Below are 1077 nucleotides of genomic sequence, written 5' to 3'. Positions count from 1 at the left end.
GCGTCGCCTGCTACAGTGCTCCAGTCTCTCATACCGGCGCCTGTTACGGCGCTCCATCTGATCAAGCTGGCGGAATAGACGGTGCACGAGGCGATAAACCGGCTCAGAGGCGGGTGGAGGTGCAGTGGTGGTAGCAGGGGCAGCTGAGGCAGCTGTGGATGAAGAGGGTCCAGCAGACGGAGGGGCTGTCTCATCAGTAGCAGTGACAGGTGGTGGTCTGTAGCCCAAAGCAAGAAAGTTCCTGCTGTGAGGAATGATCTTCCTGCAATCCGCTGCTGGTGGTCTCTCATCGGCATCCTCCCATGGCACATCAGCCTGACGGCCTAGCCGTGTAACCAGATAAGGAAAGGGGAGGGTGCCTCGGACTTGGACCCTGGCCATATAATGCCTGATAAAACAAGGCAAGTACAGGTCCTTACCCTCCAGCACACACCAAAGGAGGGTGATTGATGAGCGGATAATTTATACGCTTTTTGGCATTGTTTTTAGTATGTTTTTAGTAGGATCTAGTCACTTTTAGGGATGTTTTCATTAGTTTTTATGCTAAATTCACATTTCTGGACTTTACTATGAGTTTGTGTGTTTTTCTGTGATTTCAGGTATTTTCTGACTGAAATTGAGGGACTTGAGCAGAAATCAGATTCAGAGGTTGAAAAAGGACTGCTGATGCTGTTGGATTCTGACCTCCCTGCACTCAAAGTGGATTTTCTGGAGCTACAGAAGTCGAAATGGCGCGCTTCCAATTGCGTTGGAAAGTAGACATCCAGGGCTTTCCAGCAATATATAATAGTCCATACTTTAACCAAGAATAGACGACGTAAACTGGCGTTCAACGCCAGCTCTCTGCCCAAATCTGGCGTCCAGCGCCAGAAAAGGATCCAAAACCAGAGTTGAACGCCCAAACTGGCAAAGAAAGTGGCGTTCAACTCCACAAATGGCCTCTACACGTGCTACACTTAAGCTCAGCCCAAACACACACCAAGTGGGCCCCGGAAGTGGATTTATGCATCAATTACTTACTCATGTAAACCCTAGTAGCTAGTTTATTATAAATAGGACCTTTTACTATTGTATTAG

Source organism: Arachis ipaensis, chromosome B06 (genome assembly GCF_000816755.2).
Source record: "Arachis ipaensis cultivar K30076 chromosome B06, Araip1.1, whole genome shotgun sequence".
Lineage (NCBI taxonomy): Eukaryota > Viridiplantae > Streptophyta > Magnoliopsida > Fabales > Fabaceae > Arachis > Arachis ipaensis.
The sequence above is the reverse complement of the archived record's forward strand: the minus strand, read 5'-3'. Positions refer to the sequence as shown.